The sequence below is a fragment of the Mustela putorius genome, unplaced genomic scaffold (genome assembly GCF_011764305.1).
Source record: "Mustela putorius furo isolate JIRA1106 unplaced genomic scaffold, ASM1176430v1.1 tig00003846_pilon_pilon_pilon, whole genome shotgun sequence".
Lineage (NCBI taxonomy): Eukaryota > Metazoa > Chordata > Mammalia > Carnivora > Mustelidae > Mustela > Mustela putorius.
In genome coordinates, this window is record NW_025421999.1 from 8,765,510 (window position 1) to 8,791,630 (window position 26,121).

The window sequence follows — 26,121 nt, forward strand, 5'->3', positions numbered from 1 at the left end:
GATATGTTTCAGAAGAAGAATAATTAAAAATTTAAACAGTTGCCATATGAAGACTAATGTAAGAGTACTGTGGAAACAACTAAGATGCCCTTCAACAGACAAATGGATAAAGAAGATGTGGTCCACAAACACAATGGAATATTAGCCACCAGAAAGGATGATTACCCAACTTTTGCATCAACAAGGATGGGACTGGAGGAGATTATGCTAAGTGAAATAAGTCAAACAGAGAAAGTCAATTGTCATATAGTTTCACTTATTTATGGAACATAAGGAATAGCATGGAGGACATTAGGAGAAGGAAGGGAAAAATGAAGGGGGAGAAATTGAAGTTGGAGATAAACCACGAGAAACTATGGACTCTGGGAATGAAATGAAGGGTTTCAGAGGGGAGGTGGGTGGGGGGGTGGGTGAGCGGGGTGATGGGTATTAAGGAGGGCACGAATTGCATAAAGCACTGGGTGTTGTATGCAAACAATGAATCTTGGAACACTACATCAAAACTAATGATGTACTGTATGGTAACTAACACAATATTTAAAAAAAAAGAGTAAGGTTTTCATTCTGAAAATATCACACCAAGATTGTAAATACTCTATAAAATCAGAAAGAATGTGTATGGAATAGTTAAAGATCTGTCTTCGCAGATTTCTAGCTTTGAATCTAAGAAAGATACATTAATTATTAAAGACAACATTAAAATTTACTATAGAGAAAACATTTTTGGGGTAGACAAGATTAATACAGCAGTAAATTCTACTCTTCTCTTGATTTCATGGTCCTGCATTTCCAAACTTAGATTTATTTAGACATTCAATTGAACACAGAATAAACTACAAAAATAACAACAAGAAATACCCTAGTATTCAAGAAAGTCAGTCAACAATACTAGTGCATGTTATATTCAAAAACCTGGGAAAAGAAGAAAAAGATACAAAAATGATTAAGAAAAGAATATCATGCCCTAAACATTATAATCTGTTAAAGTCTAGAGTTAGTACTCAAAGAAGTCCTATAATATATGTTAAAACCTTGGAAGTGCTGCAAGATTTACAAACTAGTGATATCTGAAAAGAAAGAGCTCATATCCAGTTGAGAAGACCAGAGAAAACTTCTTGAATCAGAAAATATCTGATTTTATCATTAAAGAACATTATGAAAATTCAATGAGCACATAGTTAGTTTCTTAACATACACAAAAGGACAGCCGTTTTCCAAATACTTTTAACTCATCTAAATGTACTTGAATATTTTTTTACATTTAAAAAAGTTGGCATAAAACTTCTTAAATGTATAATTATAAAAAAGGAAAAAGTTGAACCAAAATAAACAAATTTATTTAATCACCTTTTCTTGGACAAAATAAACCAAAAGAATGTCCCCCCAAAAGTCTGAATTTATTCTTCAGAAAACCATCCACAATTTAGGAAGACATAACAAATCTACCAGGGCAGTGACAGACAGTTCTTCAGCAGAATTCTAAAAACTATTCATAAAAGCTTCATAAAAACTATTTTGTTTATAAAAAAATAAAAATTTAAAAAACTTAAAAAAAACTATTTTGTGAAAAACGTTAAGATGCCCATTTGCATGAGAAAATCAAGTATATGTGGTGATATTCTATCACCCATAAACATCACTATTATAATGAATACTCAATTCTTAGATCGCAGACCACTTCCTACAATAAGCCACAGGTAGTTTTTTCAAAGTAAATATTTTACAGAATGTGTACACACAAAAGGAAATAACACATATGAAGGGAAAAAAAGTAGTTTTAACCTGAAGATATTTACTGTTAAAATTTTGGGGTATTTTCTTTGCCATTGCTTTCCAGTACTTAGAAGAAAAAGAGTTATAAATTAGAAAAAAGTCATCATAATCTATATACCTAGTGCCACTGCTTATTACTTCTACTCATTTTATTATGCTATTATAAACCATCTTATTGGATATAACTTACACAATCACATACTAACAAGCTGTACCATGATTTTCTTCATTCTCTTGATGAGCATTTAGCTTGTTTCCAATTTTTTTCAGATAACAAAAGTATCTCAGATGAACAATGACAAATTTAGTGAGGATAAATTCCTAATGCTAAAATTCTTTGTCAAACAGGAAAGAAAAAACCTCTACTTTAGTTATCAATCCTCAGATATTTTCTAGAAAGTTTAAACACCTTTTCACTTCCATCTGTATTGGCTGTTTTAAGACACTCAGAGTATTTTTGATGTCTTCCATCACCTCCTTAAGTACCATATTCAAAATATTTTCTGATTCATTAGGTTGAGTAGGAAGAATGGGCAAACATACCATAAACTCAATAAGAGAGGGATATTCTGATCTCTGAAATGATGTAAATGAAGTTTATGACCTTAGCTAGACTGGCACTAGTAACAGACACAGCATAATTCTCTTGTACTCAGAAAAAAGTAAATTAGTGTTTGGAGCTTCCATTAGGATATGGATATCCATTAGGCATATCACCGAAGTCATTATTATTTAAAAAAATAAAAACTATTCTGATTTCCTTTGTTAAATGCACACTTATTAAGTCTACATATTATATTTTAATATATTAATGTTACATAGTATGTTTTCAATGTTCATTAAAAATTTAACTATTGATTATAAATAAATTAAAAACACTATTAAGATATTTGAACTTTCAGCAGTCCTTCTATCTCAATATTATAATTCGGTTACTACAATTATGAATAACATTCAGAGCAGAAGTGAAATTTACTACTCATTAAGTTTTGCAAACATATTAATTAGAGTCACATTAACCTATTTTTTATAAAACTTTTTTAAAACTGTGTACCTCAGACAATGACTGTAATATTTTGGCAATAGCACACTATAAGAACCAAGAAATCCAGTTGCCATTTTCCTTTTTAACTACAGTTTGTGTGTAAAAAGATTAAAGACATAAAATATTTTGCTATTAATTTAATAAGGAGTTGCTGGTAATAAAGGTGATATGATAAATTTTATAGAAAATTAATATGAGATATTTTAGGAAGAAAAATGGTTTAAAATGCCACTTAGTGGGATATAGAAAGATTTTTAAAATAGGTAAATGATAGTATTGCATTCCACATTCAGGGCAGAACATAAAAATTTAATGAAATTATTGTAAACAATAGAAAAAATAAAATTATTATAAAAATAAAAATGGCATTAATTAATTAGCAAAAAATGTTAGCTAAAATATCTTAGTAGCAGTGATTGTCTTTGAATAGAATCACTAACTACAAAGAAATAAGTGTTTTTTTTTAAAGATTTTATTTATTTATTTGACAGAGAGAGATCACAAGTAGGCAGAGAGGCAGGCAGAGAGAGAGAGAGGAGGAAGCAGGCTCCCTGCTGAGCAGAGAGCCCGATCCAGGACTCCATCCCAGGACTCTGAGATCATGACCTGAGCCGAAGGCAGTGGCTTAACCCACTGAGCCACCCAGGCGCCCGAAATAAGTGTTTTTAATCTGGAGCTTAAGATTAAGTAGTTGATAGGAAAACAAAAACTACTAAGTAAACACATATAAGTATAAATAATGTAATAACTGTAGTTACAAAAAGGTAATCATTTTGCATTGGTTATTCTAACTATAAATTGGAAATCAATGGATATTAGTGAGTCAACATTTCAAACATAATTAAGAACTTGAAATATTAATCAACCTCTGTGTTAAAATTCAACTTCTGAATTAAAATTATTTTGGAAAATATAAATTGATAAATGAGTCAATTTTTGTAAACAAGGAGTAATGATTAAGTGTTAAGCCATCTCTCGTGAAGCACTTAAAAAGGTGTGGAAGATCCAACCACTATTTGGCAGAGGGTTATTATGGTTTAAAGAAACCATCACCTTGGTTCATGAGAGAGAGAGGTCAGACACAACCCCGTGTAAATCATGACCAATCTGAAAGAACACAGGTTAGGTCAGGCCTCTGATCAAGAATAAAGTAAGAAACAGATCATCAGTATAATTCTTTTTTTTTTTTTCTTCATGCATTAGTGAACTTGGGCTGCTATAATAAAATGCCAGAGCCTGGGTAGTTTAAACAGCAGACATTTATTTCTCACACTTCTAAAGGCTAAAAGTTCAAAATCAAAGTGCAAACTGATTCAGTTCTTGGTAGGAGATTTCCTCCTCCTCACTATGTCTTCACATAGTAGAGAGAAAAGTTCTGGCCTCTCTTCCTCTTCTTAAAAGGATACTGACCCCATCAGGAGAGCCATACCTTCATGACCCCACCTAAACCGAATTACTCCCCTAAAATCCTATCTTCACATTATGGGTTTATTATGGGTTTGGGGTTCAACATATGAATTTAGAGGGTACATAATGTATTCCTTAGAATTTCACATCACCCAAGGATAAAAACTTATTTGTGTTTGGAGTTTTCAGGAAATGAAATGAACTTTCTATGAAGCATTAGAGAGATTGTGACTGGTGTTACATCTGTTATATCAGGGATCATGTAAGCATTGTCTATTTGATCACCAAATTCAAAGTATAGGATTCCACTGTGATTTTTACAAGTAAGGAACATTATCAACTTTAAATTAAAAAAAGAAGATTCAAAGGGATAAAACCATATAGTTATTTAACTCAAAAGTATTCATTTCATGGAGTTATCCTGAGTATACTCACATTCTCTAGAATATGAAAAATTTGGTATCAATCTAGGAAATTTATTGCATATGATGTTCTCAAAAGCTTTCTCCTATGCAAAACAGATCCTTCAGTCACACAAGTTGTCTAAGAGCAAGACTGTAATGCTATTTCCAAGAAAACTCCACTGGTTAACATGACCTAGGCAGAAGACTGTTTTGAGTTACACAGAGAAGTTGAATCAAGAATAATTAGGCACTTTCTACTACTTGACTAGGGAAAAGAAGTCAATCAGGGATAGTAGGTTTTGTAATATAAGGCATATAGAGCACTAACTGCTATCTGAACCATTATTTGGCAGAGGATTGTGAATAATGAGGTAGTTACCTTGGTTTCTGACTGGTCAACCACATCCATGTAGAAATCAAGACCAATGTGACAAGACCCCTTAGTGTTCTGGGACCATGCAGTCAGAAAAAAGTACGAAACAAGTAATAGGTGTCCCTTCATTCTTTGTCACATAACCTTTGTTTTTTAATGCCTGTTATAAACATTGCTAAAACAGTTGCTATTTAAGAGATTTTGAATTTTCAAAGATGGTCTACAAATCATTAAAACTATTTCAAAAGTAGTTATGCAAAAGTTATTTTATATTTAACAAGCATTTAGTACTTAGCAATTATTATATAACTGCCATTGGTTTAAGGGTTTATTAAATATCCACTCATTTAGAATAGTTAGGAGAGGGTTCTACCTTTTCCCTTCATTTCCTCTGGGATCTGAAGTATTTCCAGAAAAGTGTTTCAACTTACCTGAGGGAGACACCAATTTGGGTTTAATATTGAGAAGCCTCATCACCACTGTAACCATACAGGTTATGCAGAAAGGAATAGCCACAAACTGCTAAGATTTAGTCTGTGATTTATATTAAGAATTATATTAAGCATGCTAGGTAACACCATATCTTAAGAATGCCCAGAGATGATTCTGGAAAATTTTTCCTCAGAATTTGTTAGCTCCACCAATTTACTGGCTCCAATTAGAGTTTCCCTGAAATAATATAAAACAGAGCAGAATGCATTCAACTTTGTGTTGAACTTCTTCTGCTAGTCACACAGTAATGAATGCTATGTTATAGTTCACATTAATACAATTTAAAAATGTAAATATGGACATTCAAAGCAAAAGCATCAGAATATTCACTTCTAATTGATGCATTACATGAGGCCGGCAATGGAGAATTAGAAGATTGTTCTTGTGTATTCACTATGATAAAACTATGCTCTGTTCCCCATATTCCTCCACTGAATAAAACATCCTTCTCCATTTTTAAACTCTCAGGTCACTTAAAGCTAAATTGCAGGAGATAAACACTGTCATGCCCACAGGAGAAATTCACTCACTCCTAGTTAACAGGTCCTTTCCACTCTTGTCCTCTTTGTTCAAACTGTCAATCATGACAGTTCCCTCAGGAGTTAAATTCGGACCACTAAGTGATTTCATGGAGGCTACTAAACTGCCCGCAGAGATGAACAACTTTCAATCATTATTGATGTGGCTTTGGAAGACCGGTCCTAGAGTAAAAGGTTTTAAATCCCACAACCAACCCTCTGGCACTTCTGCGCTCTCCTGAAATAGAAATAAATGCCCTACAGTAGGTGCAACGGTGAACTGCCCTCCACAAAATTGAATATTTGGGTTGTATTAAGTAGCCATAAAAATGATATAGTGAAAATGCCTACTGTATAAAGTTCCTGTTTACAAATTCCTTAAACTCAGCACCTCTGAATGCAGATACAGCATTATAAATGACAGCATCTAGCCATCCAGATATTGCAAATAACTGATTTAAAGCATAATTTCTCTTTGGTGGAACAAATACTGTCCCCGTTGCTGCCATAGCCTATGACGGGACACAAAATGTTCCAATTCTCCCCTACCCTTAGCTACACAAGGCAGAATCTCCATAAAATATTAGAAAATCCCAGGAAACGTAGAAATTAAGAATTATGGATGCCCTTTTCTGAATAGAAGCTAAAGGTTATCAATAATTACCACCTATTTGTAAGCTTGGTAAAAGATTTGTTAAGACCTTATGCCACAAATGATAGTAAGGAGAGAGTAACTGTAGGTATGAGATAACTATGCCCCCTAAGTGTCTTAATTCACTAGACATCTATAGTCTCCACATAGACGTCCTACTGTTTTTTTTTTCTTAGTAAGTTTTTTTTTTTTAATTTATTATTTTTTAAATAAACATATTATGTATTTTTTATCCCCAGGGCTTTTCTTACCTAGTTTTAATATTAGCATAACTAATCAGACTTGGGGAGGAAAACTACCTTCATTTTTAAGAATGCTGTTGTTGGATTTATACATACAAGGATCACTAATATGTATCAAACTAGTAATGTAGTGTATTGTACAAATTATCTCTAATTTTTTTAAAGCTGCTTAAGAGCACATTTTCCATGATGAACACTGAATAATGTATAGAATTGTTGAGTCACTGTATTAGACACTTGAAACAATATAACACTGTATTTAACTACACTCAAGTTAAAAAAAAAAAAAGGAATTTGTCAAAGTTTACCTTGTGATTGGGTTTCAGCCCATGAAAAGTATAGCCAGCTCTCCTCTTTCTGGATGAGTAACTAAGCAGATATGTAACCTCTGGGATGCTCAGTTTTCTATCAGATAACTTCTCTGGAGCTGAATTTGGACTCTGATTTCTAGTGCTTTCCACCAGGTCTTTCCCAAATTGCTTCTCCAGGGACCTCTGGAGATATAACACAGCTTCTGATAATATTCTATCTGAGATCACTGTAATTCTGAAGTTAGCACGTTTTCTCAAAAGAGGTTCTTGTGAATCAACATACTGAAGAGGTTTTAATTAACAAGTGACATATCAGAGCCTTGGCTGATATTTATCTCATACTCATGCAGCAATTGAGATTCTATAGGTATCTTGCCTTTGGTATTATGATCTGGTCCTTGAGTATAATGGCATGTTCATAATAAGTACCTGATATCATACAAGTTCAGGCATCTCGGTCTACACATGGACTTTCAGAAATGACTTTCATGTTTCACCCATCTTCTCTTTCAGTACTTGATATTGCAAGTGAAACTCATGAGAGCTTGCAGAGGAGCCAGGAAGACTATTTGGATCTAAACTTCATCTATATTGTACATGTCCTGTGCTCAGGTAACAATATTCAGTGTTGGAAATGCTCTTTTTCAACATTTGTTAGACATTTTGGAGATACTGCTACAATTTTTATTTGTAATTTCTGCTCTAAATAATGAGATCATCTGTGGAGGTAATATTCTGGGAAGGTCAGACTCCAGAAATTGGCCAATTCTACACAGACTGCTGCATTTATACAGAAATATGATCTACTGGGCTCTTATTAGCTTCCGCGCTGATAAGACAGATAGAAATTAATATTCATTGCACACACACACTGATACCAATGGTTTATAATTTACAAAGGTCTATACTAAACCAACATGACAAGCTGTAGCCAGAACAGCTCTGTCTCTCAGAACAATAACGAAAATTGGATCTGCAGCTGGAGAGAACCCCTCCCTGGAGAGGGAGATAATCTACAGTCAGATATCCTCCTGGGGATGGACCCAGGGAAGCTTATGCCTGAAAAGTAGAGGAGGGTGCTGGGTCTCCACTTTATACAGTCTTTGTCTTACTCTTAAAGTCTTTTATCCTTTCTTCACATTAAAGAGACCCTTAACCTTGGTTTTTCATGAATTTTGGTTCAATAGAGTGGTCACTGAAGGCTTTCAAAACACATTTCACATGCAAATTTTTCTCAGAACATGTTATTATTTAAAGTATTTCAAACTGATAAGAACAGATACTACACTTGATCTTAGCCAAAAGGCCCTGAGAGATCATATAGGTCCAAAATATAAGCAACAAAATAGCTTCTTTGGGCTGTTTCGTTTAAGATATTTAAATCTCTGGTCAATGCGTTACACAAAACTTTGCAAAGAGAGAGAAAATCATTCGTTTGATTTTATAGATAATTTTAGTGAGAAATATGTAGTAACAAAATCAACTGCATATGTCCTATGTCTGTCCTTTCATGCAGCTCTCATTTTCTTACCAAGTTAAATACAGAGATGATGTATATTATGCATATATATGCCTGATGTATATATATATACACATATATACACACACACATGCGCATATTTTCACACTTTTTTTTAGATTTTTATTTATTTATTTGACAGACAGATATCACAAGTAGGCAGAGAGGCAGGCAGAGAGAGGGGAAGAAGCAGACTCCCTGCCAAGCAGAGAGCCTAATGCAGGACTTGATTCCAAGACCCTGAGATCATGACCTGCACTGAAGGCAGAGGCTTAACCCACTGAGCCCCCCAGGTGACCCACATTTTCACTTTTATATAATTTAGCTCAGGGTTTTGAACATATCAGGTGCTTAACTCTCATTGAGTTCACTTTTAAATTTGCAAATGAAATTTTTAAAATGAATGAATGGGTGGATAAATGTCTGCTCTTCTTTTTGCTTCTTAAGGATATTATTCGTTTGATTGAAATATACACATCTACAACAACTCTATTCCTCCAACTTCCCAACCAGGCAAATAACAGTTCGACTTTTTTAATAATTTTGAGATAATTTTATAAGACAATACTAATTGGTAAATCCATTGCTTTCAATGACTGCATGATTAATTTTACTGAGAGTCAAAATTCCTGACAGAAGCGGCCAGAGATTCTGTGGGAGGAGCGTATCTGACAGGCTAACATCTGTAAAAAGCTCTGTCTTATCTCATGAGCAAGAAATGCGTTTTTTCCCTCTTGTGTCAACTGAAAGTTTGTTATATCCTGGTACATATGTATTCCATCTCGGTATGGTTACATAGTGTACAATCACTATATTTTATATGCATATGTATTTGAAAATATATATTCATAACTTTTGGCATGACCCACCACCTAAATCAAATAGAAGAGCCTATGTATATTAAATATATACGTAAACCAAATAGGTTGAAATACACACTGGAAGGAATTATCATATTTCTATAAGTAAAAAGCATAATTTTGAGAATCAAAGTGTAAGAAATACTTTTGACCACTATTGTTAATGGTAAGTATTTTTATGCATCCTCACAATTTTTGTGAAGTTTTGAAAGGAATACATGCTCACTACTGAATTAAGGAACATGCAATTCCATATTTGGAATGGATCTCATTATTTTAAAATGGTGTATAAAGACATTCCTCTCTACAAAAACATTTTAGCATCCATGAAACCTGACAGATTCAAACAGGAAAGAAGAGCTATTTTAAAAATTGGATGGGGAGTGGTTGTCTCCATTGTATCAAGAAAAAGCTTGTATTTTACCGAAGTATAGTCAGAAATAATAGCTATCACTATGTAGCTATTGTTTAGCTGATAGCTATGTAGTTTATTTGGTAAAATAAAACTGAATATCGCTTAGGGTCATAAAAACAAGCAGTAATGACCTCAGCTTTGCAAAGATTTATACAGAAAAACACAGATATTATAACTACATAAGTAGGTTTTGTAGGCTTGAGAGTCCAGAGGCCAAACTGATTTTTAAAAGAGTGCTGATACGTTTCTTACCCACTGCATATTCAGCAGGCATTATTTGTAGTGTTATCTGATTATCTCTAAGTTCCCATAAAACACTTAACATATAACAGCCACTTTTATTGGACCATCTGCTAGAACTCTAAGGGCTCTCCAGTGTAATTCTTCATTTATAATGAAACTAACAAAGGCAAAACCCTGGCACTTCCTAGGGTGACCCACGTCTGTAAGCCACGACCACACATCACACAAAGTCTGCTAAGAATTTGGGCTGAGGGAACATATTGCTGAACCTGGAGACAAAACAGATATATACTCTTAAATTTCAAAAACACTGGAGATCCAACAAAATGTACAAAAGATGTACAAAATTACAAAATTACAAACAAAATGTACAAAATTAACAAAAGATGTTAACTCATTAATAGTTTTTATGACGCTTTAATGATAGTAAGTTCCTAAGAATGTTATTATTTTTAGAAGTACAGCATTCCCTTATTTGTAAAGCTGAAGTGAGTCAGAAAATCCATGCGAGTGTCACACACTGGTGTTTCTTACCTTCAAAGAAGGAGTTTATGTCAGATAACTTTTCATGAATATGAAGTTTTTTCCATGTTTTATATTTTATGAAATACAAGGAGTATATATTATAGTGATTACCAACAAGAAAGTTATAGAACAGATGCATAATTTAATAGATATAATTTAATATAATAACGTTATAGAATAGATACATAATTTAAAAAATAAAGCATTGAAACCTTATTTCAATGTAATAAGAGATTATATTTCCTGATATCATATCTCAAAGAAGAATGTTCAGAAAATGTCCCCACATCATGAGTTTGTTCACGGTCGAGAACAAACCTCAGTGAGAATCAGCACAGACCCCCACCATTTGATAAATACTGTCTTCTGGCTGGTAAGTTAGCTCAGTAAAATACAATGAAAAACTAATCCTTATTACCTACAGTCATTATGCACATTTTAAACACAAAATAGCAATATTTCAATCATGTCAGGGCTTACATATGTTTTGCTTTGCTCATGTAGACCATGTGCTAAGACAGGGAAGACAACTTAATCTAAGTTGGGTGGATTGGTCAAAAGTCATAATTCTAAGCAAAGAAATGACATTGAGAGCCTGGGTTCAAAGCTAAAGCAAATGAAAAAACCAGAAGTAAGAACACCTTTTAGACATCTGAAAACTAAGAAGGAAAAAGAAAGAGCAGCAAAGTAAGAAACAAGACAAAACAAAAAATAATCAGAGAATGCTCAAGATTTTTGGTGGACTGGATCCTGCCTGTTATGTGTTGAGTTAGTAACAGCTGCCCTTGGTGGCTCCCACATTTGTCAAATGCTTTCCTAGATGGTTTGTAAGTTACCACTGAATTAAAAAATACAGCAAATAAGGTAGTATTATCCACATTCTACAGACTGACACAATTACACACACAGAAGCTAACTTGTCCAAGGGGACACAACATGAAATAGTGGAGTCCAGATTCAGACCAATGACTGTCCCGTTCCATTCCATCATGCTATTATTTCTTACCCATTCACAACACATTTCAACATTTCAGTACTGGAGGATTACGCAAGGAATCAGAGCAATTCAAATCTAAGGCCATTCCTTCCCATTCTGAGAAGATCCTCTCCTTTGAAGCGCTAACATCATGTTGAAGCAATCATGCTGAAGCACTACATGATTCACACTGAAGCACTACACGTACAGTGATCCATACATACGTCCACACATCAAAAGATGTGCCCACCCAGGCAGATAACCCCACACCTCTAAACTTCTGCATATACTGCATTGTATTGTTCTTAAAAATTTGTCTTTCTGCAACCAAACACCTTTTATGACATAATATATGTGTAATCAACATGATATGTACTTTTTTCCACAAGTAAGGCAAGCAAATGTATAAGTAGAAAAATATTTTTGTAATCCCCAACTTAGTTATTTAAGAAATATAGTTGTTATCATGTTCGTTTACATGTTCATGGATATTTATCTTACTTTAAAAAATCTGGTTATTTAGTTATTTAAGAAATACAGTTATTATGTTTGTCTACATGTTCATGGATATTTATCTTACTTTAAAAAAATCTGGTTATAAGTAATCCTTAAATTCTATAAAATATATCTACTTAAGTTGAAAAGATCTGTAAGAACCCTTTATTTACTTTTTTTTTTTAAGATTTTTATTTATTTGACGGCAGTGTGGGGGAGCACAAACAAAGGGAGCAGCATGCAGAGGAAGAGGAAGAAGCAGAGAAGCAGACTCCCCGCTGAGCAGGCAGGGTTCCTCACCCCCCCAACTTCCACACCAACCCCTCCCCTTCACCTCCACCACCACCACCATGTGAGGCTTGATCCCAGGACCCTGAGATCATGACTTGAGCTGAAGGCAGACATTTGACCCACTGAGCCCCTTTATTATTATGATTTTTTATAATGCATCATCAGTCCGTTATAATAGGAGTAGCAGTAATCTAAAAATCATGGTTCAAAGCAAAACACTTAATTTTATTGGATTCTTGATTTCTTACTAGTGGAGCAGAATGGGTTATACTTTGTATGAGATTAAATCCAGGGGTGCCTGAGTGGCTCAGTCAGTTAAGCGTCTGCCTTCAGCATAGGTTGTGATCCCAAGGTCCTAGGATCAAACCCCACATCAGGTTCCCTGCTCAGCGGGGAGCCTGCTTCCCCCTCTCACACTCCCCTTGCTTTGCTTGTGCTCCCTGTCTCGCTCTCTCTCTCTCTCTGTCCAATAAATAAATAAATAAATAAAATCTTTAAGAAAAAAATACAATCACAAGGCAAACTGAAAAATTCAGCTTTAAAAAATACAGATTATTTGTACAGTACTTAGCATATAGTACTGTTTTAATAAATGTTAAATCAGCTTGTCCTACCACAATTCCTTTCAAGATTTTGTATTTAAATTGTTTTGTATTTATACAGCAATTCAAACCTCACAAAAATGCTCAACTATTATTATCTCATTGATTGTTATAATAACTGTGACAGAGATGGGACTTGTACTATTGGTGTCATTAACACAAAAAGCAGCTCAGGCTAAAATATTCAGCTATATTCAGCAGCTATATGATAATGATCATATAGCTATAGGGTTGAGTCTCAGGCCCACCAAGGCCTACTTTAGCTCTTATGTTCTCCAACATTCCTTCTCTTTGTGATGCATACTAGTACAAACCACTGGGTTAACTTAATTGTTATTTTAGTGACGTAGTCTCAAGCACATGGAAAAATGTTTAACCTTGCTCATGAATTAGAGGATCTTACTTTCTTCACAAGGTGTGTGAACATGGTATTAAAATTCTATTCTGAAGGATAATAATCTTTAAAAATAGTGTTTCTGAAGTACCATAAGACCTCTTCATGTGTCTAACAAGCCTTCCCTTTTTTTTCTGAATCATTTCCCTTTACAATGATAGCAACAAGAGCACATTGACTCTAATGCATCATGTTAACAAATGTTTATTTAAATTCTTTGACACGCAGTCTTAGAAATGCCAGACATTAATCTACTGCCAGGTATCAACTGGTGAAATATGTCCTTAATTTTCCTACTTCAGAGAGAATTAGCTTTGTACCCAGGCCTGCCAGAGCAAAAACCTCTTTTAGCTAAATGTGAAATACATTGTCATCAAGACCTAACGAACACCTTGTGAAATACACATTCAAACAAAGTACTTTTAACTGTCTACAATAGTCTCTAAAGTCATTGGCTAGAGCTCACCTCTAGGAACCCAGGGTAAGACACCATCTTCCTGCCAAACACACAGTAGGCCCTGCCGTTGGAGGGTAAAATAAACCTCGGTAAGCTGTGAAGTCACTCAAACTGACCTTCTGTGTCACAGAGCAACAAAAGTGACAAAGACCCTATGTGCTTAATGAGACTGAACAATCCATACTTGATGGCAAATTAACAGACTTCGTACTTCTGCAGACCTTTTATTTCCTTCTAATTCCAAGATACTAACCAGATGCCACAGCCTGAATTTCAGACTAGAAGCCTTTTAGTTGATCTCACCCAACCACAATTTCTGCATATCGGTTCACTATAGAACTGCATATGTGAAGACTACATAATTGGACTTTGGTATCCCATAATTAAATAATTACTTTTGGAATAAAATGGATCATGAAGGGACCAATGATGCCTGTGTCTCACAAACTGAGAAGTATTAATTCAATTCTGAGATAAATAAATGAGAATGGAATTTTATTTGCACTCAATTCTATTTCTAGATCTAATGGGTAAATAGGCTTTGAGGATAGTATCCAAGTGATTCTAGACTGTATCTGTTTGAAGTAAAGGAGATACAGCAGGCAAATGCAGGGTAGAAGGAGTGGGGCACAATACAAAGTCCACATTCATTAATTTGCCCACACAATGAAAAACAAAAACAAAAACAAAACCTCTAGTTCTACAGTATGTTGTAGACACATTTTTCAAAGTACAATGGTTTCCAGATATCAGCAAGATGACAGCTTTTCTCTGATTACATAAGTATATACAATTTTTTGTTAAATTGAGCTCTGCCTTGTGACAGGTTTCAGGTGTAGAAACTTATAGTACCTTTGTTGCCTTCAAAAGAGAGCAAAATATCTGATAACATAAGAATGTAAGAGCGGATTGATTTAAGCTGGAAGGATTCAATCTAAAAATGGTATTTCAACCAGGTAAAATTTTACATGTATTCTAGATCAACTAATACCTTTAAAGGGCACACACAGTATAGGAGATCTTATAAATGTAGATTTTCTTTCTATTGAATAATTTTAATCATATTTTTGGATAAAATACAAAGCAAATGGAAATTAGTGTACCATGATCTAATACATTATTTTACTTTCAAAATCATTTTTAATTCTGAGACTTAGAAAAACTGCATTTTTTCCCCTTAGCAAAAATCATTGTTTCATTTAGCTAACTAAATATATTTTCAAACCTAAGAAAATCTAATAGTCTAACACTTCACAAAATATTTTGATTATTAGTATTTTAGAAAACAATAATTTGAACTATAAACTTTGTAATAATTAATGACAAAAATAGAACTTGGAAAAACCCAATTTTCTGTGAATTAAATTATAGGTATGGAGGCAATAAGAGAATGCTAAACACACAGATTCTGAAATCAGGAGGTCTTCATTCAAATGGCAGCACCATTTTCTAGCACCTGTATGTCCTTGAGAAAGTTATTTAACTTCCTTCATGTTCATTAACCCTATCTGTAAAATTGGGATAATAATATCACTTTTCTCATAAAATTGGGATGGAGATGAGGCTATTATTATTATACTTCGGTACATAGGAGACACTTAAAATATTAGTGACAGCATGGTGATCTAGTTGGAACAGAGATGGTCATTAAGGAAGAGTAATAATGATGCATAGAAATAAACCAGAAGTTTCAGAGGAAAGTATCATTCTAATGTCATGGTTAATTTGTTCAGTATTGACTTTGTCATTGGTACCATTAAATAGTGATTATGGAGTTCTATGTTATAATATGCTAATGAATATAAGGAAGATGCAAAAAATTACAAAAACAAACACATAAAAAACCCCCATAATAACAGTTACACATGAGTAAAAGTGACAATAAAAATAAAAATACCCACCATATATTGAATGTCTCTATGCACAAGGTACTATGGTCAACATGTTTATGAACCTTAGCTCAGATTTCTTAACCCTACTGTCTAATATTATCATTAAAATTTTAATGTATTTCCCTTTATAGTTTTTTATTTATTCTTTCTTGGGGTTATCATTTTTAAAATATTTCTGGGTTCTGGGATGCCTGGGTAGCTCAGTTGGTTAAGGTCAGACTCTTGATATTGGCTCAGGTCATGATCTCAGGGTCCTGAGATTAGCCATGTGCCCAGCTACATGCTGACTGTGGAGCCTGCTTAAAATTGTTCCTCTCCCTCTGCTCCACCTCACTCTTGCTCCCTCCCCCTCCTTCTCTTGCATTCTCTCTCTAAATAAATAAAAAAAAAAAAGATAAAAAATTTCCAATCACATTCAATTTTGTTTTTTTTCACTTAATATAAAATCATCTAAAAATTTGTGTATTATTCCACGTTCCTTTTTATTTTAGTTATTTTCTTTCCTGAAAATTTTTTTAACTGATAAAAAATATATAATATTGTTAGTATATAACAAAGTAAAATAATACTGAAGGGTAAAATGGGTAGCTCATTGTTATTTTCCTTTACATTTTTCCATTAATGGTCTTTAACACCATTTCATATATTACCATCCATTTACTTTTCCTCCTTTTTGAATTACCTGTGGTATCATTTGTCCATTTTATAAAAAGTGGGTTAATTGCATTTTTCTTACCAATTTTTAGGTGTTCTTTGCATAGTAAACATTGTAATTCTTTACTTCACTTAGGTATTTCCAAAATTATTTTTATCTTAACTTTATGTATGTTGTCTTTCATTAGTAAATGATTTTTATTCTTTTTTTTAAAAAGGCTTATTTATTTATATGAGAGAGAGAGCAGGGGGAGGAACAGAAGAAGAGAGAGAATCCTCAAGGAGATTCCCCACTGAGCACGGAGACCAATATGAGGCTGGATCCCAGGACCTAAGATCATGACCTGAAATCAAGAGTTGGCTGCCTAACAGAGGCGCCACCCAGGTGCCCCAAGGAATTTTTATTCTTATGAAATCAGATATATTGATCTTTTCCATTAAATTATTTAGGTTTCATGTCTTGATTAATATATATTCTTATGATTTTCTAAAAATTCATTATTTAATCTTTAATATTTACTTCTAGATCTTTACAATGTTCTGAATATTTTTGGTTTGTATTCATTATTTTTTTAGGGTTAGAGGTATAATTGATTTCTTACAGTTTGACGTCCCAATATGTCAATGCTATGTATTAACTATACTATTATTTCTTCCACTGAAAACAAATGAGGCCTCTTAACAGATTAAACTTTCACATACAATTTGGTATGTCTCTAGAATTTTTATTTCCATCAACAGTATTTTCTCTAAGGCTGTAGCAACATTTGTCATTCTAATGTTAAAATATATGGGTCAAAATATTCCTTAGCATTCTTCCTTCCCAAATTTATTCTTCAAAATATACTCTAAATTATTTTGGCAGTTACTTTAAGGAGTGGGATGTTTATTGGATACACATGCATCAAATCACCACATTGTACACCTGAAACTTACATGATATTACATTTCAGTTATATCTCAATAAATCTGGAAAAAAATGGACACTAAACATCACTCTTAAAGACGGGCAATTGAAGTTCTTTCCTTTATGATGGGTAATGATCCAATCATATTCTCAGTGACCACTCCTATGGTCATAGGATGTCACAGCATGACCCTGGAATTACCAACCAATTACACAGCACAAAACAAAGTGATAATTACACATACAAAATGCACATGAAGAGTGGGTCTTTAATGGGAATTGGATTAAATCTATGGACTAAAAAAAAAAAAAAACAAGACCATTTTAATATTAAGTCTTCTGAAAGAGCAAAATTTACAAAGCCCTTTTTTTTGGTGATTTTATGGTATTCAGTGAATATTAAAGTTTTTGTGAAGAACTTAACTCCCAGAAATAGTATTTTGAAATAATTTGTTTTTGTTTTTTTATTCATGACAAATTCATGTTTGTTTAAAAACATGTAAAAATCAGAAAACATACAGAAATAAAAATAACATCAAAAATAAAATTAGTGCTATCATATTTCCTTCTAATTTATTTTTAACCAATTTTTTGCAAATAAAATTTTAGTATTTATTTTGAAACACATTAATATTCTATCATAAGACTCTACTTGATATTGGTCTTTTTTTTTTTAATACGGTTTTCCTATGCTCTGCTCATTCTTTTTTTATTTTTTTTATTTTTTATAAACATATATTTTTATCCCCAGGGGTACAGGTCTGTGAATCACCAGGTTTACACACTTCACAGCACTCACCAAAGCACATACCCTCCCCAATGTCCATAATCCCACCTCCTTCTCCCAAACCCCCTCCCCCCAGCAACCCTCAGTTTGTTTTGTGAGATTAAGAGTCAAATGAAACAAGATGGGATTGGGAGGGAGACAAACCATAAGTGATATTGGTCTTTTAAGTGTTGCTAATTTTTTCCCTATTACAACCATTAAGTTTATAACTTTGTGTATTTTATTTTTATCTTTATGATGGATTTTTAGAATAAAAATGACTTTACCATGAAATGTATGGGATTTATAAATTTTAATCATGTTGAATGTAACTACATTTGATTTTTCCCCATAAGAACAGCCAGTAATTCAACACCATTTACCAAACAATCATTTGCTTACCTAATGATCTGAAGTATATCCTATAAGATTTGATATATTCTTATATACATCAGAATTATGTTAATAATTGTATGTATTGATTTATGTGAATGCAAACATCTAATGGTGCTGTTATCCTACCTGCATATCTTTTCAAACCATATATGGAAATGTAACCACCTGCACACACATAAGAGCTTTAGAATTATTTGTCATTTGCTACATTATTTAAAAATATTTATCAGGACTCCTGAGTGGCTCAGTTGGTTAGGCAGCTGCCTTTGGCTCAGGTCATGATCTCAGGGTCCTGGGATAAACCCCGCTGAGCAGGGAGCCTGCTTCTCCCTCTCTTTCTCCCTCTGCCCTTCCCCCTTCTTGTTCTCTCTCTCAAAGAAATAAAATCCTTAAAAAATAGTTTTCAGTAATTTGGCATATGGCAAATAATCTAGATAAAAAAAGGCACAGAGGACCTGAATAGACCTTTTTTTCAAAGAAAACAGGGATGGCCAAGAGACACATTAAAAATGTGCTCATCACTAATCATTAAGGGAATGTGAATCAAACCCACAATGAGCTAGCACCACATAGTATCAAAAAAACACAAGAAATAACAAATATTGGTGAGGACAATGATAAAAGGATACAGACAAAAGGAAAGCCTCATGAACTTCTGGTGGGAATGTAATTTGGACAACCACTGTGGAAAACAGTAGAGTTTTCTCAAAAAATTAAAAATAGAAATACCATACAACTCAAAAATTCCACTGCTGATTACCAGAGAAAACAAAAATACTAATTCCAAAGGATACATGCACCCTTTTGTGTTTATTGCAGCATTAATTATAATAGTCAAGGTATTGAAGCAATCTAAACATCCATTGATAGATGAGTGGATAAAGATGTGGTGTATACCATATATATACAATGGAATATTTCTCAGCCATAAAAAAGAATGAGATCTTTGCCATTTGTGACAACACAGATGGACCTAGAGTGTATTATGCTAAGTGAAACAAGTCAGACTGAGAAAGTCAAATACCATAGGATTTTACTTATATGTGGAATATAAAACAAAATGAAACAAAAACAACTAAAAACCAGATACAGACTCATAAATACAGAGAATAAACTAGTGGCGGGATGGGTGGAAAAAGGAGGGGGATCAAGATGTATAAACTCCCAGTTATAAAATAAATCAATCATGGGGATAAGAAGTACAGCATAGGAAATATTGTCAATAACAATGTAATTTTTGTATGGTGACAGATGGTAACTATACTTATTGTAGTAAACATTGTGTATTGTATAGAATCGTCAAATCACTATGTTGTATACCTGAAACTAGTGTAACATTGTATGTCAACTGTATTTCAAAAATATTTAAAAAATTTTATTTTGATTGGATTGCTCTACAAACTACAAATTAATATGAGAAAACTCCACACCTTTATAATTGCCAATCTAGCCTTTATAAATGTGGCTGGTATATTTTCATTTGCTTAAGATTTTAAAACAATTTTTGAGTAAAATTCTAATTTTTTTAATACATATCAATACTGGTCTAATGAAAACCTTAAGAGTTTTTTTTGTTTTTTTTTTTTTAAGAAAATGACACCTGGAAGCCATCCCCAGAGATATTTTTTTTATGAGAGAGAGAGAGAGAGAAACACAGAAAAAGAGATGTAGATTTAAAAATTGACATAGATCCTCTGCTATGAAGGAAGCAACCAAAAAAACTAAAAGGCAGTCTTTGGAAGGGGAGAAGATATTTGCAAATGACTTATCTGATAAAGGGTTAGCATCCAAAATATATAAAGAACTTATAAAACTCAAGACCCCAAAACCAAATAATCCAGTTTAAAAATGGGCAGAAGATGCGAATAGACATTTTTCCAAAGAAGACATCCAGGGAAACTACAGTGAGAAATCACCTCACACCTGTCCGAATGGCTAAAAAAAAGACACAGGGAACAACAGATACAGCAAGAATACAGAGAAAGGGGAACCTTCTTACATTGTGAGTGGGAATGCAAACTAGTGAAACCAATCTGGGAAACAGTATGCAGATTCCACAAGAAGTTAAAAAAAAAAAAATAGAATTACCCTATTCATCAATTGCACTACTAAGTATCTACTCAAAAGATAAAAACAAACCAATACGGATTCAAAGGGTTATGTGCACCCCAAGTTTTATAGCAGCACTGTCAACAATAGCTGAGTTATGGAAGGAGCACAAAGGACCACTGATTGACAAATGGATAAAGAAGAAGTGATACACACACGCACATACACACAGATCCATAAAAAATGAAATCTTGTCATTTGCACTGATGTAGGTGGAGCTAGAGAGTATTATGCTAAGTAAGTCAGTCACACAAAAACAGATACCATGTGATTTCACTCATTTGTGGAATTTAAGAAACAAAACGATGAACATGGGGCGGGGGTAGAGAGGCAAACGGGAAAACAGACTCTTAACTATAGAGAACAAACTGAGAGTTGACAGAGGGAGGAGGATGGGGGATGGGTTAAATAGGTGATGGGGATTAAGGAGGGCACTTGTGATGCACACTGAGTGTTGTATGTAAGTGATGAATCACTAAATTTTATACCTGAAACTAATTTACACTGCATATTAACTAACTGGAATTTAAATAAAAGCTTGAAGAAAAAAATTAAAAAAAAATTAACATAGATCAAGAGATCAATATAATTGAATATTTTTATATAATCATATTAATTCTAGTGGTTTTCAGTTTCTATGTACTGGTTTTCATGTTGTCTGTAGGAAATGATCATTCTGAAGTATATTATGTTTATGTCTCATTTCCTTGACCACGGACTGACAGAATAATGTTAAATAATAAATATTTTGATGACTTTAGCTGGGTATCACCAAAGTTTCGGTTTTGTATAAAATTATGTCAGCTGATAAATAAATTGTGTTCACTTGTGAGTACGTATTGACATGACTCATTATTTCTAGTGTTCTAACTCATCTAAGGAGAAAGTTAAATTGGATGTGTAATGACATCTGAAGGGTAAGATGTATTTTTAAAATGTTATCTAATTTTGGAAAGCAAAAGAAGCACAACAATTTACATAACTACCTTTTTATAGAGCTTTAGAAAATAATATACTTTAAAAAGAAAATAAATTAAAATTTGAATACAAGCTTAAAAGTTACCTCTTGGCAAATTGCGTGTTTTGTAAAATCATTTCCTTACAGACAAACACAAAGCAGATGCAAAGACTAGAATAAATATTCCACATATAAATGGTATTATAGACAGTGAGTTATGTGTTCCATTCAAGGTTATGAACATGAACCTCAGAAGTACTAAAAGAAATGATCTGATCAAGTTTGACATCCAGAATTGAAGATTATTGTTTGATATCATCTTGTCATTCCAAATAATTATAATATATGTGAGGGAGGTTGTATATTCTCAACTTAGTCTTGTCAACAAAATTAATTATTTGACAGAACTAATTATTTTGAGAATCAAAATCTGCTCAGGGGAGAGAAACTGCACTTTTACATGCAAACCCAGTTCCCAGGCTACACTGCCAGAACACCCAGGATCACATTTAATTTCCATTAGTGAGGCCAGTCATTGTTTTAATATGATTACACAATGTTGTAAAATGTTCTTTTTTTATGAAAAGCAATTAATTTTCATTTAGTAACATTTTGGATGCCAACTCTTTAGAAGTGACTCCTCGGAATGCAGATTTTTCTACAAATATTCTCAGTAACCCCCTAAACAGTATTAGATTCAAGGAAATCCATGTGCAAACAATACAAAGTGCAAACAATACAACACAAAGACCTAGATTTAATTGTCATCATTAATACCCTATTAATTTTGAATATTCCCATTCATGTCAAGACACCAATACCCAAAAGAACTTTTCTAGTTCCAGAAATACAGGATAAGTTGTAAAAGAGCAGCACTTTAAAATAGTTCATTTAAAAAATTTATATATATATATATATATGAATGAAATAAACATGTGTAAATGTTTTTTCATCAGATTTGATTACATACTGATTGTAGATGTTATAAGTTATTCAGCCTTGATTATCAGTAAAGTTTACCAGATGTCGTGAAGTAAAGGGCCAGAAAAAAGTTTGCAAAATAAATACTGCAGCTCTAAAAGACTAAATAGCAACCATTTGTAATATTTTGAAAACCAGGTTTTTTAAATCCTCACATTCCAGTTTTATAGAGAGTTGTTTTAAGTAAAACATACATGATGATAAATTTATACTGTTTCAGATCATCCTGGCTATAGAGGAAAAGATATTATTTAAAAATCATCTTATTATAAACTCTCAAATCAAGAGGATAAGTTTTTTCTCAGGAGATGCCAATAGGTTTTATCACCTCTCAGTTAAGTCCAAGATTAGGCCTTTTCCATGGAAATGGAAGGAATCACCAGGATTCCTTCTTGATTGGCTTTACCTTGCCAGAGAGCTCCCTAAATCACATTACAGGAATACAACACACAAAAAGTCTCTACTGCCTGTGTTCGATGCTTTAAAAAGACAACTCCTTAACTGGGTAAAAGGTAGCAATGTGTGTAAATAACATTTACATAAAAAATAATATTCAGATTTTTTTTCCTATTATTTTAATTTTTATTCTGTTATGTTAGTGACCATACACTGTATCATTAGTTTTTGATGTAATGTTCAATGATTCACTGTTTGTGTATAACACCCAGAGCTCCACGCAATCAGTGCCCTCCTCAATACCCACCACCAGGCTCACTCATGCACCCTCCCCTCTAAAATGCTGTTTGTTTTCCAGAGTCCATAGTCTCTTATGGTTTGTCTCCCCCTCTGATTTCCTCCCCTTCATTTTTGTCAACTTTACTGACAAATAAAAATTGTATATATTTAAGTTTACAACTTGATATTTTGATGTATGTATACATTGTGAAATGATCTCACTTATACTTGGAATCTGAAATAATCAAACTTCTAGAAGTAGAAAGGAGAATGGTGCTTTCTCAGAGGCTGGATGGAGGGCAAAATGGGGAGTGTTGGTCAAAAGGTACAACGTTTCAGCTGTGCAAGATGAGTAACTTCTGGATACTGAAGGACAGCATGATGCTATATTAACAATATTGTGTTACATACTTGAAATTTGTTAAGAGGGTAGGTAAACATTCTCACAGGGGAGGGAAGGTTGAAATAGGGAGTAATGGCTATGTGAGGTGATGGGTATATTAGCTTGATTACGGTGATCATTTTGTTTCTTTAAGATTTGCTAATAAATCTTATAATTCACTAATTAAGTTTTTACCCCTATTTTCCTAAAACCCATATTTTATTGATAATAAGAAAGAACACCTAGTTTGAAGAAGAGATTTAAAAAATTCATTATAAGCCCATCCACCACAATGTAAGATCCACTTAAGAAAACTGATCTCCGAGACAGTTATTGCAGAGTTCTTTTCACCACAGGCAGTATGAAAGTAACAGATTAGTCATGGTGTTACTGAAAATCTTCCTCAAGTGTGTAGGTACTCGGTGCATATAACCATAGCATCAAGCAAGAAACAAGTTGTCTTCACATATTTTTTTTCACATAGTCTGTACAATGTGAAAAGGCAAACTGAAAATTTACTCTCAGTCTTGGATTCTGAGCAAAGACAGTATATTCTATCATTAAGCATGTCTTTATTGAGCACCTACTGTGTACCAAGATGTTAGCTGTCCTTTACAGAGAGCCATTTATATGTCAGGATCACATAACACTCTTAACATCTTTAAATCATTATCTCAGTCAATCCTGATAACAATGTATAAGGTTGGAATTAATACACCCTTTCAATACAACGGAAAACTGAGGCTCAGAGAAAAAGTAACCTACTTAAGAGAGATCCTAGGTAGCTTTTGGTAGAAATAAGATTCAAATCTAAGTCCGCACCATTCTGGAGACTGCACAAAATACTGTGCTGACACTCAATTGTCTTTGAAAATCTTTACTCTTATTCAGCTGATTTAATTAAAATCCATAAAGAAAAAAAAAAAGGAAAGTTGCTTGCATATTCTTCATATTGTATTTCTGCCCTTTATTCATAAGATTGTTTTCATAGTAAATGTGTAAAAAAGTTTTGCCTAATGAAGCATGCATAAAGTAGCATAAAAAGAGGAAAATATCAGCAAAAAAGCCTTTTATCCCCTGAAAAAGTAGAAGCTCACTAATCATAGCTAGGGAAAAGGAAAAAAAAACCAGTTATGAATATAATTACCATGCTGGATATTATTTGAACTTGTTCTTTGGGGGTTGTATAAAGTTTGTCTTACCCTCTCAGGAAATATAATATTTCAGCTTTCTGAGTATTGTGACCATGGTTCGCTTTCATATCCTTCATAATATGTTAACAGTGTGTTGAGAAGTATGTCATCATTACCCTATTCCTTTTAAAAGAATATAGTGAAAAAAGGCAGTTCCATTTGGATATGAATAAGAACAAAATTTATGGAGCTCAATGAAGCTTTGATGATTAAACATAAATGTATATCAATTCTAGCATCTCCTACTTTCCCCACCAGAGGTTAAAAGTATTATTAATGGGCATATTCAATACTGGGAAGGTTAGATGTGCATCTTGAGTGCTTCATTTGAGGTCCCATGTTAACAAGCCCTGAAAGGAGATCCATTAGCAGCTGCAATGAGGCTTTTTTAGTCAAAGTAGGTAATTAATGGAATTATGAATAATGGTTATTATTCAATTCAATCACAGAAAATGACATTGAATATGAAAAGAAGGACTTGATATTGCCCAATAAAGTAGTTAGAATTTTGAAGAGCTAATCATATAATGGAAATAATATCCCCGGGGTGATGATCCTCAGGCTACAACACAAAAATGCAGGACAGTTTATTCATTTGGAGCATGAAACTTTTTTTTATAAATTTCTATTTTCTAGATTTCTAGATTTCTAATTTATAAATCTGCATATTATACTAGCTTCTAGAAGGCACATGATAATCACATGGCTCTTGGTGGCTAATAAATACAACTGAGTTATGTTGACTCCTAGGAAACAGGAAAGACGATTTCTTTACTCATCAACAATATAGGCAAACTTAAAAATCATTCATTCCCTCTCTAAAATGGTGTATATGATAGAGAGGAAAGAAAACACTTAATAATCTATACAGTGTTATCCCTACTTCTTTCGTCTTAAGATTCTGGTATATTTTGAAAGGGTAGAAAGTTAACTTCCTTATCCAAAATCCACTCTTTCCACTCTACACATATGTACAAATCAGGAAAGAGTAGTTAAATCGGTGAACTGATTTAGAGTCGTCGAATAAACCACAGCTATTAGTAGGTGTAGTCATAATGTTGTGAAAGGTATAAACCCATACTTAGCTCCCTCTCATATGGATCTGAGTGAGTACATTGGTTTGGGACTTACAATGAGCCTTGTAAGTTCCCTCTCTCTTGTTCTGCCTCAGCATGAGAGTTCGGGAGTGGTATCATTGAGATGAGTTTCTATAC

The 26,121-nt window shown here is 33.3% G+C and overlaps 1 protein-coding gene and 1 pseudogene across 6 annotated transcripts in view; both read right to left on the reverse strand.

The window, feature by feature from the left end:
- RALYL (RALY RNA binding protein like) overlaps nt 1–26,121 on the reverse strand; it is a 694,598-nt gene that overhangs the window by 373,290 nt on the left and 295,187 nt on the right. The window lies entirely within an intron of this gene.
- On the reverse strand, nt 8,401–8,534 carry LOC123387214 (annotated as a pseudogene).